General features: G+C 48.7%; 1 protein-coding gene across 18 annotated transcripts in view; it reads right to left on the bottom strand.

Annotated features, from left to right (window-relative positions):
- Nucleotides 1–14,775, bottom strand: part of SHANK3 (SH3 and multiple ankyrin repeat domains 3) — a 396,403-nt gene that overhangs the window by 346,426 nt on the left and 35,202 nt on the right. The gene's annotated exons all lie outside the window — the stretch shown is intronic.

The following is a 14,775-nucleotide window of genomic DNA, read 5'->3' as shown; positions in this document are numbered from 1 at the left end:
ATGCTCAGCCCGGCACGTCCCCGTTCTCCGCCATTCCTGAGGCCTCAGATAAGGGGCTGTTGTGGCCGGGGGTCCTGACGCCAGTGACTCTGCAGGTGCCATCACACAACCCCTTTGGCCGAGCTGCGCTTGTCAAGGGGCTGCCACCCCCAGCTGCCTTCCCACCCCCTCGCAAAGAAGCATCCCTACAGCCAGGTGAGCAGCGACGCTTGCAGCAGCGCCAGCTGGCAAGCCAAAAGAGACGCTGGAAGATGCGTGCTCCTCTGCTCAGTGGCTTTTAATTAAAAAAAATAATGACAATGTTGATAAATTTATTAACCACTCCCCTGATGATCAATTCAGCCAGTATTTGTCCAACATGCGGAGCCTTGGCAGCCTCCCAACAGCAACCCAAAAGCTTGACTGTTCCCAGGCAACCGCAGCCTCCAGGTTCATGCAGGGCAACTTTACAATATTACCATGTTTTCAGTAAAAATTCTGCCGTACAAAGGAATTTCAAGTTGTCCAATAAACTAAAGTTAATAGTAAGTTAAATAATATTAGGAGGGCCAATATTGACTGCCTTACTTCCATATTTTACCCAGTTTAAAAAATTTGCATTTTTCTTCTATTAGCAACTGCAGAGTTTGCAGACTGCTGCATTTAAATACTGCAGATTCCTTTGGGTCTGTATGGAAATTTATACCACGCTTCCCACAGAAAACAAAGACCCTGAGGCAGGATGCAATTACTTTGGTCACAACAGCACAAAAAGTAGGAAAAACTCTAAACCAACCCAGTGAAGAAAAAGACAAGAATTGAACATGTCTGTGCAATAAGAATCTGGAGAAACATAGTGGACTAAAAATGGTCTAACAACGATATAAAAATTACAGCTTCTTGGTGTTAAGAAAGGCTTCTCAGCAAGAAAAAAAATGGCCACTAACCATGAAAAATCTTATCCATACATTCACTTTGGTTTAATGCAAACTAAAACAAGGATATCAATTAAACAAACACTGTTGAAACTCTAAGGAGAAGATCCAGACCTTTCGTCAACATCACTAAGAAGGAAAAGGAGGATTTCAACAGAAGAAGTATGAACGTCAACAAATACAGAGAAAGAAAATATTAAAAGTATGCATTACTTAATTTTTAAGCTTTTTTGTTATCAAATTCAAGGTCAGGTTGGACGGGGCTCTGAGCAACCTGATCTAGTTGAAGATGTCCCTGCCCAGGGCAGGGGGGTTGGACTAGATGAGCTTTGAAGGTCCCTTCCAACCCAAACCATTCCGCGATTCTATGATTCTAAATAAAACATTTCACAAATCATTTTACATTGCTACAAACATCCATAATTTACAGTGACAAGTCCATCCTGAAGCATGTGCCTTAATTCCAGCTACCTAGTATATATTAGTATTTTGCTCAAAATACTTAGCAGTACGAGCAGGTGAGCTAGCCCAGAAGATAACAATTTGGTGAAAATCCTACAGAGCAAGGTGCTAGCAGAGGTATGTGCGCTCACCAGAAGGAGGTGATCTAAGCTGCTACCATTCAACATGTCATCTGCACCTCACCCAAGAGGCCTCAGCCACCAAGCGCACTGGAGAGACCCCACCAAGCGCTACCGGTGCAGCGTCCAGAGCTGCCGTGCTCACCCCAACATCACCCGGGTCAACTTGTGGCACAACCTTGACTCTGCTTTCCCTGCAGCAACTACAACACCTTGTTACATGGAAAATTAATGCGAAAACATTACTAACAGAAGAGAATGAAAATGCCTCTGCTTTACTGAAGCAGGCACTGCTACTCTAACAACCTCCCACTTTGCATTTGGGCTAGGACCACTTTCCACCCGTTAGCAGATGCTGCGCCCTCTCCCCTCCAGTGCTCCCCGTCCGCACTGTCTCCGAGCGCACACCAGCTTTCTCTCCCCAACACTCTCCACAGCGCATGGCTCGTCCCTCGCATGTGCTGCTGCCCAGCATGTTCTGCTTCCCGGCACTTGCTGCCTTCCCCCAGCCACCGCTCCAGGCTTCCTCTGCTCCGATGGCTCGCCGCCCGTTACAGAAGTCAATTTGATAAAACAACAGGTATAAAAAAAAAAGTGTAAATTTCCATCGATTAACCAGTAACAACAAAGAGCCAATCAGAAGCAGGGAGGAAGATTATGTTAGGTTAGGTAGCTGTTTAATTAATCAAGCAAGCCTTTAACAATGCCAATGACCTGTGAATGTCAGGAAACATTTAGAGAAACAGTAGTCTACAGCAAAACTGAGCTATAAGCCAAAAGCAGCTATGGACTGTTTCATTAAAACTAGCATGACCAGGAAAAGCAGAACCTTTTAACAAACTGACAGAAGTTTTCTTCCTATTGAGAACTGTAAAATTACAGGACCATGGGAATGGACTAGATGCCATCTTTTAGAGGCATTGTTTAATACTGCTTCATGACATCTGGTTTGCATGATTTTAATTAATCAAAATTGTCATGGATATGCCACCATCATACCAGCTGAGGGCTGAAAAAGTGTGTAGCAGTAACAATAAATAATGTCAAAGACCTGAATGGAGGAATGAGGTTGATTGGCATCTGGGGTCAATCAAACAGAGACGATATTAAAAGGAAATAAGATAACACTAATAAAGTTTGCATCCTAAATAAGCAGGTTGTTATACCATTGAGTATATACTATCGCGAGTTATACCACAAAATGCAACATGTTTCTAGACAGTAAGATGAGACTCAGCAAAAACAAATCATTTTGTAAAACTTCCCACATACACATACTCAGTAGAGGAGAGAAACTATGCCTGATAATGACCTACACATGAGACAGCAAATTAGAAATCTATTTACCAGCAATAAGGGGGGGGGAAGAAACCTTGTGGAAAAACACACTGTCAGATCACAGGAAAGGGAAGAGAAATTACCCCCATCCAGCTCCAGTTCAGGTTCATTTGGAGCACCAGTCCCTAAATTAATCTGTGCCTTGATAAACAAGCACTAGCAGTGGGAAGAAACACCATTTAGTTTTAGCTGCTGGTAAACACCTGCAGTGCTCTTGGAGGAAAACCCAGCAAGCGCAAGCAGCCAGCTCAGGCCTGGGCAAGGCTAACACCAAGGCAAAAGGCTTGAAGCTAAAGCACCATCACAGCTCCAGGTTTATGATCCCCTGGGAGACAACACCCACAGGAGACAGGAGCAACACCCACCGCTGCTTCCTCCCCTCCACCAGCACAACACCTGTTTCAGGTACAATGCAACACACAAGATTCTGCCTTGGAGGATCCCAGCAGTTTGTGACCGCAGTACTGCAAAGGGTCCACAAGGAGTAGCTTTGCAATTCGCCCTCATGCTTTACACTGCCCTGTGGGACAGCCAGGCTCCCCAGGGGAATTCCCCCAGCAGAGAGGTAAAATAACCTGCAACATCCTGCCCAGCACCATCAAAGAGAAGGGGCATTTCCAAGTACCACGGTTCCTTTATGTCCACGGGCAGGGGAGCAGGGCATGCCTCCTGCTCTGCCAAAGAGACGCGAGGCACTCGGAGCCAGAGCACGGAAGAGAGAGGCACATCTCTATACACAAACCCAATCTTGTCAGGAAGCACCATTGTGCTAACGGGAACCATAAGTGGCTCCAAGACTGGGATCCAGTCCTTACAGCTTGGGATGGACAATCTTGCTTTGTGCTACTTTCCTGCTCTGTGCACGTTCAGGGCTACTCCAATTTGCCTCACAGGATGGTCTGGATGCTAAGGCAGTCTACAGAGTGGGAAGGTCATTTCCCAGCTCCTTCTGCTTTGTTGTTTTTTCTAAACAAGCACAGCCCAGCATCCCTACTTCACACGCACAAGGAGAGAAACGGCTCTCCCACAGAAACACTGCAAGTGCCCGGTGAAAATACTGGAGGACCAAGATGGCTCACTTCTGCAGCAGCAGCCCTGAGGTCATTGCAGCAGCTGCAGGAGCAGAGTGCAGCAAGCCCTCTCCGGAGAGCTGGGAGCACAGCACTGCCATGAGCTGCTCTCCACGGACAGCCATCTGCAGCCCAAGCGTCTGGCCCAGCAGGGCCACCATGGGCAGCTTGAGCCACTGGGGACGGGCAGTGGGACAGCAGACCCTACCCACCAGCAAAGGCAGCTTAGTGCCCACAGTCCCAGCTATTATGATAACAGGGCCGACAGGCTTTTCCAGGCCATCCCGGGGAAGGACACAACCTGGAAGGAGATCCAAACCGAGCTCCATGATGCTTAACACTCTCTGATGTGAATGAAGTTCATTCCTGCACAGCGTGTTGTGCTGGAACCAGAGAGCCCAGATCCCAGAGCTACTCCTGAGCCAGTCCTCGGACTGAGAAATGCTGTGTACCCGCTGCTGTACAAACTCCCTTACCAACATAGCACAGTGACTGGCATCGCATTGAAACCTCATACAGAGAGAGAGCAGATGATGAGAAAAAGACAGCATCAGAAAATATGTCTTCCCAACAGCCAGGGACAGTAAACCATGCTGTAATCTCCCACAGAAGCAAATAACCTCCTTTCTTGGGATATCTGGGATGAAGAGTAAGTATCAATGTGACAAGTGAGGCTGGGAAAATTCTTACTGGATCTTTTAATTGACTCGGTTCTTGGATTTGGAGCTACACTGCAAAGGCATTACACCACAGAACGACTCAAGTAAATGCATTTAAGATGACGCATTAATGTTAGGACTCTTTAGTATCAGAAAAGTCCCCAAAAGAATGAAAGGAATTCAGAGAACAGTTCATACTTATTAGTTAATCTGAAGTGGCTGATGGAAGGAAAGATTAGTAAAACAAATATTAAAACACAACAATTACTTTACGGTATCACTACAGTGTTGCACAGTTACAAAGACAGACAATTAATTTATGGTTATTAGTAAAACTAAATCAATGCTCCTCCACACCCTTTTTAATGCAACATATTAACTGGAAAAGAGCTCATATTGAAATGTAATTTTAAGCAGGAAAACAGAAATAAGAATATTTGCAGGCTGGAAAATTTGTCTTTGTATGTGTTCATACAACACATAGCATACTGACGCTGCAATCACAAATGAGAACCTAGGTATTGCCATAAATACATATCAGTATCTCTGACAATTATGAATCCATAAGCCAGCATAACCAATTAAGTTTGCTGCAAAGCTAGAGGACAAATTAGTGAGGTCCCTTGGACTCAATCACCAACAGCAAGCGTGCACTCTTCCGTCCCATATTTCATTCAGTACTGGAGCAGCCATTAGCTCTGCCTCCCTGCCAGAGAAACCCCCAGGATCACGGCCAGCTCTGCAGGAGTCCAGACAAGCCTACTTACACCAAATGTACACAGCCCCCATCCCAAAACCATGCAGAATCTCAGCTCTTGTTTGATTCTTCACTAAGCACAAACATGAGCCAGCAGCAGGGACTAAAAAGCACACACCCACTTGTATTTAACCCGTTCCCAGGGGTTGCAGTGACCTGTCCTGTTTTCCTTCCCAGCAGGACTCCCTTGACTGCTGGCACAGGTGGGTTGCATCCCTCCCCCAGGGCCAAGCCATCACAGGCTTATCAGCCCACCAGCCAGCCACACCTCCCATTCCAGCCACTGTCACAGGGTCACTGCATGCCTCGTTCCTCATCCTACAGGTAATTGATTGACCAAACCCAGTGAAATTAAAGATAAAATTTCACTTTGTGAATGGCCGAGAAAGGAATACTGCTCTGAGGCAAAGCCAATGGTACACGCTGTCCCTGGGACCAATGGCATGCAACATCATGTAATACCAAATCTTTATAAACTGCTAGTGAACTGAAAGCTAAACTGAAAACAATGCCAAAAACTTTTTACTATGTAGTTTGCAAAATGTAAGTTCATGGATCTAATTCCATTGACTTTTTGAAAGAAGAAATGAATAGGCTGGAGATGAAGCAGGAGAATCACTCATATCAAAGAGATGCTTTTTCTCAAACATGCTTATGCGTTCTGCTGGGCTTCTATTCAGAGAAACAAGCAGCTAAATGCATGGTCACAATACTAAGAGGTCCCATTATCGGTAGAGAATGCGGGTGGGCAGCAGGACAAGCTTTGAAATTTTGTATATATAAGCTAATTTGGAAATTAAAAGTATAAAGTGGAGACCGAGATTTCTGCATCAGAAAGTTCATCCAAGTGAGTAACTTGGATGCAGAATACTGCCAGGCAAAAAACTCAGCTTCGTGTAGCTGAAAGAAAAAAAAAATGTAAATGCAAGATATATTCTAAAACTGTGCTCTGTTACCTGTTTTGTAACTGCACTGCTGACTTTGTAATCTGGGATTTAACTTTTTTTTTTCCTAGCGTAAAGCTCATTTTCACTCTGAGCTTGCCTATCGTGTAAAGTGGATTTGGGCGAAGCAGAACCATGCTATTCTTTCATGAGTGGTGACTCCCCATAAACCATGTTGAGAACAAATCCTCTGGGGCCTCTACAAATCTAGGAGCTGAGGAATCGGGGAATGCTTGCTGTCAAGGTACAGAGATCACCTGAGCTGGCCCATGGTCTCGGGGCTGCAGAAGACGTCATGGGAGACGTGGGACCACTGAAGAATGGGCAGTCGGTATGCCCTGGGTGTGCACAGGCACCCTCCCAGCAGCAATAACTAATGAACAAATGGGATTTTCACACTTAAAACTCACTCACAGGTTGATCTCCGCAGCTCTTGCCACATCCCAGCCAGATGCCATAGGCCAAGGTGAGGAAAGACATCTCCCCAAAGGCTTGCTACCCCATGCTCTTCTGCTCTTCTGCTCTTCATGCACTATCATTGCCATCTACGGCTGTATGACTGCCCAGGTATAAAGCAAGAGGTACTGTCTACTGTCAACTCAGCTGGTACAGCTAAAGAAATCAGACAGGGTTTCAGGCCCACCACTCATGCCTCAGGTTGGGAGAGCTTTGTCTGCTTTTTCCAGATATTTAGTATGTCTGACAAAGGATAGTGCTGCTCCACAACCCTCTCCTGTCTCTGACAAGAAGCAGAGAGTAGACAAGTGGCCCAAAGTTCTGAAAAAAAAGCCCATGCTGCCATAAAAATATCTGGGACAAGACATAATGAGAGATGGGAAAAAAGGAGGGAATCCACTGCAGACCCTGCTCCTATGGGATATTTGGCGAGTCCAAGTTTGAACATCTTCAGATTTGCAATTACTTACAACCTACTGCCAAACTCTCACCTTTGATGTAACCTGACCCACTACAGCAAGGACCTTCACACAGTTGGCTCGTGCAGCCCATCCATCCACACACGCATGCACAACATTGCAAGTTTTTAAAAATATACTCTCTAACTAAATGCATAAAGAACTTCCTGACACAGCTAGAGACAGTCAGAGTGGTGCTAGGCAGTGAACTCATCTCCAGAGCTGTACACAACATGCACTCCAATTCCTCCCTCTTAAAGCCTTTTTCTGTTAATTTCTTGTACTGTGTTTGGTCCCTGCGTGACACTAAGAAAGAAATAATTTCAGTTATGTTTCTTCAGCACTTGTGTAGATATTCATTTTTAAGGTATGATGTGATTCACAAACTCTAACCACAGGCTGAGAAATGCTAGGGACAGCAAAAAAAACAATTTAAAGCCAGAGATGCATGCTGAATAGCGCGGCAGGGCGGTGAATTTGGACCAAGCCCAGAGACAGCCCCTCTCTGCATGTACAGGTCCCAGCCTTCCTCCAAAACCCAGGGAGAAAACAACATGAGTCACCTCACCCATGCTTGATAAAACTGTAGTCTGAAAACGAACAGCATGCTCTAATGTATTACATTGAGTCTCTGTGAAACGTGGGCAACAAAGAACTCTAACAGCATGTACTTTATGAAAGGTTACCTCGTAAATATATTATTACAATTCAATTAACTTACTGAGGGAGGGGATGAACAGCACAGAGGGAGCTGAGGCTGTGCCGTGGGGTGAGCTGAACCTGGCGCAAGCGAAGCGATCCCCCCTATCCCTCCCACAAGTGCAGCATTTGCAGACGATGAGTGGGATCAGGGAACTGGTCCAACAGTAACGAACCCCAGAGCCCCCATCACTCCAGACATATGCTCAGATAAACCCAGAAGTAATCCATTAGCAGATCAGATCCATAGTCATCAACAGCCACCACCAAGCCATTAGCAGAGAAAAGCCCTAAGTGTGAAAGCGCATCAGGAAATTTTTCAGACTTAATTTAAAAATTCAGGGATGCTCCTGAGATCCCTGCAGGCACCATGTGGGCGCTGAGGAGCCCCAGCCACGCTGAAGCACGTGTTAGCCATGCAAGGCAGGGGCAGGACCGGAGCTGCAGTCCTGGCCCCACCAGCTGACTGGGAGCACCACGTTCCCAGGCGCCACTGGGTGGTTGCACCTCAAAGGGCTGCATGGTACGGGGGCAACAGCCGGTTCCTCCTTAGAGCCACCAGAAAGACACCACACAGGATTCGAGGACAGAGCCAGCACCCTGATGGCCAGACAAGGGCAAGGACAGTCGGCAGACTTCATCGTGAGCATGCACCCTCCAGCCAGCCCCGTGGTAGGGAGTCACTGAGACCTGCTCGCAGGTACGGAGACCATGCCCAGCTCACCACTGGCAGCCTGCAGCAGGACGCTGGGTGCCCTGGAGCAGACATCCATCACATTACAGCACATTGGTACTGGCCCACCAAGGCTGTATCTAGACAAGCTGTTATTCCCACAGCACATGGCGCAGCCAGCCCTGACCTCCTTCCTCCACAGCACTGGCATGGGATGCCCTTCCAAAACCCACTGCTGTCAGGATGCACCAACTTCAGCCCTTACTTGTGCATCAGTTCACACCAATTTCACTAAGAGACTACGTCTTAGACCAAAGTATCAAACGGGATGGCACATGCAGCTCCTGCGAGTGCAGACGCTGGGTATGTACCAACGCTGGTCCGGCGAGATGCTTCCACCTTCGTTACCATGCCTACACGGGGGAACACATCTCAGCATGAATATACCCCACTGAGGAGCGGGTGGTCCTGCTACCCGATGGCACTGGCTCAGTGGCAGCCACTGAGCACCATGTGCCCACACCGGCCAGCAGGACGGAGCCAGGCTGCTCAGTGGCACAAGCAGGGCTCAGCTCTTGGGTCGCTGGCTGGGCTGCCACGGGAAGGAGGGGGCATGACGCATGGGGAGGGGTCTGCCCGCCTGCCTGTCCCATGGACATGGGATGCTACCAGCAAGGAGGGCCTGCGCTCTTTGTAGTGGGGTGCTTTTCTCCCAGCCCCACAGTGTCGTAACAAAGCCCTACGGGTAAAGATGCTCCTTCCTCTGCTCACACTTCCAGATCTGCCATCGCACGTTTTGCTTGCATGCAAATAGAGTTGGCGGAGGTTTTGTGAAGAAGTGGGTCTGCAGCACTGTTCATTTTAACTGTAACTTTCCAGTAATTTATGTGGTTTTTTTCACCTAAGGTTTCATATCCACCTTTTTTTTGAAATGCTGATAAATAACGTTGGACATTTATTTCAATCTGGGCATCTTCAGCACATCGGGTGGCATGTCACAGCACTGCCGGGCACTGGAATGCCAACATCTCGGCAGCTGGAGACAGCAGGAAGCCTCTTTTTGGGCTGATCCACAGAGAACCATACATTAAAAATGAAGCTAATCTCAGAATTTTCCACCAACCCAGATTTTAATAAAAATAATCTCCCCTGGAGATAGCAGTAATATAAAGCTCCAATACTGCTTCTCATACTGTGGCCCATGCTTTCTTTCCAGTAACTGTGAATTATGGCTCAATTATGTTCACTTTGCCCTCTAAGCACAGGCAAGGAAAGAGCAGGAGGGCTACCCTCATGTCTTCTTTCCGAAAAAAAATTAAGTGCATAGCACAAGCTTGTGCCTGCTCCTGAGCTCCTCATCGCATGCACAAGCAGGACCTTACACTTATGGTGCAGTACGTTTTGCAAGTACTTTCCCTCCAAGGATCTGTGAAATCCACCCTGCACTGTCCCTGTCAGCCACAAACAAACCTTCAGCTCCTGGAGTGGATCAACAGTTGAACCTTCAAGCTACAAAACCTCTGGCAACTACAGGTCTGCAACTGCTTAGGGGACAGAGCTCAGAAAGACAAAAGAAATGCCCATTTTGACAATTTAGCCCGAGCAGTGCCCAATACCGCTTTTGGCGCCCGCCCTTAAACAGTGAAGGGCACTTCCTAAACATTAGGGTGAGGTAACTGCTATTGTCCCACTTCACAGACAAGCTCTCTGTGAGGCTGAGCAGCATCACTGAAAACAGAAATGACGTGTGAACGCTCAGCTCCAGGAAAACATTTCACCCCTGCTCCCACACCCTCTCCCAGCAAAACACAACATACAGGGTGTCGCGATGACCTGCAATGCTCTGCATTGATCGACAGCGGAGCGAGGGGAGCTCCAACCACCCACCTTTACCCCCTCCTCCTCGGCCCTGCCGCACTCCCACCATCTCACCCAGACTGCCCGTGCATTAGCCCAACACACTTGTGATGGTGGTGCCAGCAACCCCCCACGCCATTCCCGCATGGGAGTCCCACTCTGTCCAAAGGGAAGGATGCAAACTCAGAACAAATGTACAAGATGGAGGCATGCATCTCATTAGTCAGTGTCATGTTCAAATCTTCTCAGATCAATTCTACAAGGAAGCAATTAACTGGAGAGCAAGACGGGCTCAGAGCAGTGCCCACCTGCGCAGCAGGGACGGTGCCGGGGAGCCACCTGATCGGTCCCCAGGACCCACAGGCTCCTCCCGAGCTGTCTTGGACACCCCGAGGAAGGGTCCTCAGCTCCCGACTGCCCCAGGACTAGACAGACCCCACTGCCAGAGACAGCCTGTCCTTTTTCAGCCCCTAAACCAGCGGAAGGTTTGGGCACTTGCAGCTGCACCCCCAGTTCAGGCATTCCCGCTCCAAGGACCAAGCCCAGCCAGCCCTCGCCATATGCGAATGGCCACACCAGCCATCCCACTACCGGGGACAAAATGCAGGAAACCTGGCATCATGCCACACAGTGAGGTCCTCCTGGCCTCCCTGTGGAGAGGACCCAGCTGCAGGAGCCAGCCTGTGCACTGCAGCCACCAGCCTTTGCAATAATTAGGGGCCGGCAACTAACTGCCCTCAGAGCCTTGCATACCCACTCTGCTCTGCAGAAGGAGTCCTCTTTCCCCACCCAGTCTCCATCAGGGCTGTGAAATGCTTGCAGAGGAGGACCTAGGCAGAGCTGACTGTCTTGCCCTGTTGATAAGCAGAGGGCTGAATCCACTATGCTAGCGCACACATGCATATTTACGTGGCTTTAAATCAAGTTTGAACAGTTTTATGCAAATAAATTGCATTTATTCAAAACAACTCATTAAGTAATTCACCCACAATGTCCCAAAGGATGTTGCACAACACTTGGCAGCTAAACTTCACAGTCCCCCAAATAATCAACCACAGCCACAGATCTAATGCAGTGACCCGCAACTCTCCTGCTTCAGGCAAAAGCCTCGCTCCATGCACATAATAAAGCAAAATGGATTGATTTAAGTCAAAGTGATCACCAATTTTAACCATGATAAATCAGCTGGCAGAAAATCTGGATATAAATAATTGAGTCTGATGTTGTTTTGCATTGGAAGTCCTTAGCTATTTTCCTAAAGAAAGGCTGAGTCGGATCAATTCATAACCATTGCATTCGATTAATTTGCAATTTAATATAGACTTTACAACCAAAAGTGCTTTCTCCTAAGTAGATACACTGTAACTGTATGCATCTATTTAAGCACTGAAAATGTAAAATATATATTCAATTTTTTTAACTTTACCCAAACATTTTAGAACAGAGTGAGTAGCGTATTTCTTACTTAACAGAGGATGAGTAGATTTTGACTTGTGATTTAAGTCAAAGTGGACTAAGATAAAAATTGGCATTAAAATATATTAATTTAGCATGTTAAAGTACTTCTCAGTACTAACAAATTAAATACAACTACTCTAAGCTACGTGCGCTGGATTTATAGGAAATGTGTAAGCAACCAAAATACCTCTTGCACCTACAAGCAACAGACATAAAAAGGGACTTTTATCGATAGTTACTTAAATTAACTGTTTCTTCACGGCCATCAAGATCTTAGAACTGGTGGGTGTCACCCTCTTGAAATTGCCTTTTGTGGCTGAAAAGGAAAGCGCGTTCTCTGCAGCTTTCTCAGCCTCCACCTGGCTCCTCACTTCTGGAGCTGCTCACCTGTGACCTGAACTGGCTGAAATGAAGTAAAAACACTGATCTATGGTTAAAAGTTGGATTAATATCTGAACTACTTTCATACACTTAACCAAGGCATTCTCTGAGATCACTCATTCGATTTCCACTGATTGACTACCCTGTGGGTCGCAGCACCCCGAGCCAGCACCATGGGGCTGCTCCGCAAGTCCCTCCTGCCGGCTGTGCCTGCTCAGGACCCTCCAGCTGAGGTCACTGGGGGGAAGATGAACTACTTCTAACGCAGCCCATCCCTGCAGTCCAGGGCACAACTCACCCGACAGACGCGCTGCAGGTAGGAACGGGCAGCGTTACATGGGCGAGGGCAGGGAGAGGCAGAACACCCTGGTCCCTCACTGCCCTGGCCGCTCGAGGCGGCGGCGCGGCCTTTGGTCCCCATGCCAGACTTTGGGGCTGCCAGCTCCGGATCTGCCACCCAGACGCCCCACGGCAAGGAGTCCCGCATGCCCGGCGAGCCTGGTGAGCTGTGCTAGTAGTGGCTGTTGGCACGTGGCCCAGAGTTTGTGCCAGTCTTTGGTGGTCCACGGACAACGGGCAGTGCCAAAGCCAGCAGAAAGCCCGGGGCTGCAGAGCCTGCCGGTATGGCCCACTCCACGCCTGAACGCTGGACCAGAGCTTTGCATCTTGTGACCGGGCACGGCACCCCCAGCCTGCCCCTCACTGGGGCTCCTCCGAGGGCCCCGTGCTGCAGCCCCCTTGCGCGGGCCATGCAGCTCTCCCATGGCCAGGCACGACCACCCCACCACATCCCACAGGCTCCAACACCTCAGGCAAAGCAGGGGCGGCCTTGGGGAGCAGGGGCCGAGCTGTGCCCTGCTCCCCATGCAGGCTTCGGGGGTAAACTCCAGCAACCCTGGCCAACGGGTTTAGCATCAACTGTTAAACTGCTGCCTAAACTGCAGCGCTTTTAATGACTGGCATGCAAACGTCGGCCGCCACCTCTCTGCTCCTCACCTCCCTTTGTGCAAGCGGCAAACTGACGCGCTGCTGCAGGTGGGCTCCTCGGCTCGCACTAGCTCCACACCTGGGTGCTGTGCTGGGCAGGTGCTACACTGCAGCTAACCCCAACCTACTAGGCTTGGTGTAAGGGACACGGGGCAAAATGTAATGGTTTGTTATACTGAGGATCTTGGTCCCCCCTTCTACAGATCCTACTGTCTTGATGCTGATAGAGTGCTCAAACGTTTGCGTTAAGAAAACAGACACAAAAAAAGCTACAAAGGGACTTTAAAATATGTCATGCCTGGTGCCGAATTCAACAGCGTACAGTAATGAAGCATGGGGCTGCACGGTGAATAAGAAAGATAAAAAAAAGCGGAACAGCTGCCTCATTCATTGAGCACTATTAATCTGATCTGAAAGAGGCTGGGTTCCTATGGAAAAACAATGTGCGGCTTGTAATCAAAAAGCATCTCAAAGCATGTGCATAAGTGGTTTGATTCTCCCCTAAAAGGGGTGAAAAATCCAATACAACTGTCGACAGCTAGAGATTTTTATATCAGCAGAAAGCAGATGCTTTGGCCAAGGATGAAAGTTTCCAGCACAGGTTTAGGCCATTCCAGAGGTCAGTTCCCGACCTCCAGATCTTCCCTTTGCAGCAATGAGGTTCTCCTGATTTTCTTTTCTTTTTTCACGGCTCACATAGCTGAGACAGAACAGAGCACGGAAAAAGGAATTTTAGGATCTACATGGTACTGGGAAACCAGTGAGAGGCAAAGCCCAGGACAGAGGAGGGGAGCCTGCATGCCCAGGAGCGGAGGGCTGGCACCACGGACGGCAGCCACGCTCCTGCCCCTTAGGAAGCCGCCATGCCGGCAGAGCCACGGCGCAAGCCCCGCTCTCCTCACCCCTCTCTTTTCTGTCGGGCTCCCTTCCCTCTCCAGGCACAGAAAACAGCTGGCTGCGCAGGCTGGCTCCTGCCTCTTCCTCCTCCTGAAGGAAGCCGCGGCATTCCCGCACAGCCTCAGGACACAGGGCAGTGTCCTCCTCGGCCCTTGGGGAAAGGCCTTTGTGGTAAAGCAAGGCCTTTCCATTCCTCGAGTTAAAGACTGCCTCGGAGAGGATCAAATGTGAGAACATGATTTTGAGCTTTTTATTCCTCCTCTGTGATAGCGGATAAGGACCCAAGTAAAGCGCAGTGTGGGTGGGTGTATACTTAAATAGCGGGCACCATTCCGGGCCGCCGGGAGCTCACAGCACATCCCTGGTGTCAGTCAGTGTAAACACCTGGAATAAAGCTAGACACTACCTCTCTCGGCCTCCCCAGATCCACCCCGCAGCGCCGGGGCAGCACCAGCATTGGCTCCGCACGGGGCAGGAACCGGCAGTCACTGTTTCTGCCAGCAGTGACATCTGTGGTTGCCATTTTACACCAGATCCAGCTGAACACAGTCCAGAAGAGGAGAAAGGCCTGTGTTCCCCATGAAGGAGACAGTTGATGGACACGTTAGGCTGATGCTGCCGAAGGGGGCCCGTCCCCTCCCTGGGC

This window comes from Haliaeetus albicilla, chromosome 14, assembly GCF_947461875.1.
Source record: "Haliaeetus albicilla chromosome 14, bHalAlb1.1, whole genome shotgun sequence".
NCBI classification, from domain to species: domain Eukaryota; kingdom Metazoa; phylum Chordata; class Aves; order Accipitriformes; family Accipitridae; genus Haliaeetus; species Haliaeetus albicilla.
Note: the sequence above shows the minus strand (reverse complement) of the source record. Positions and strands in the feature narration are given on the sequence as shown.